Genomic DNA, 428 nt, shown 5'->3' with positions numbered 1-428 from the left:
TCAACAGCTGAAAATGACCCGTAGCTTGGGGATAATACACAAGGTACAAGAAGGAACAGCACAGAGACCCCTCAGGGAAGATGATGAATTGTGTAAAAGCAGGAGTGAGATAGACAAAACCCAACAGTTTAGACTTCCAAAAGAAAACTACATCAGACGAGGGGAGCATGTGAGGTCCAGAGAGCAAGTCTTCCCAAAGCCCGGGCCCACACGCCAGCCAGAAAACAGCTCTCCCAGACTCCCTGGCTTCTCCCGGGAACAACCCCTCTCAACCACTCAAGCTCCCGTTCTCTTGGGTTTATGCATCTTGTTTATCTGACAAATTCCTATACCAGTGTGAGCCTTTCCCTTTGAAAATTCAGTGCTGCTAACCGTTTTCCTTTGCTGCATTTTTTTTTTTTTTTTTTTTTTTTTTGGTTTTTCGAGGC

Source organism: Mus caroli, chromosome 11 (genome assembly GCF_900094665.2).
Source record: "Mus caroli chromosome 11, CAROLI_EIJ_v1.1, whole genome shotgun sequence".
In the NCBI taxonomy this organism is placed as follows: domain Eukaryota; kingdom Metazoa; phylum Chordata; class Mammalia; order Rodentia; family Muridae; genus Mus; species Mus caroli.
Note: the sequence above shows the minus strand (reverse complement) of the source record.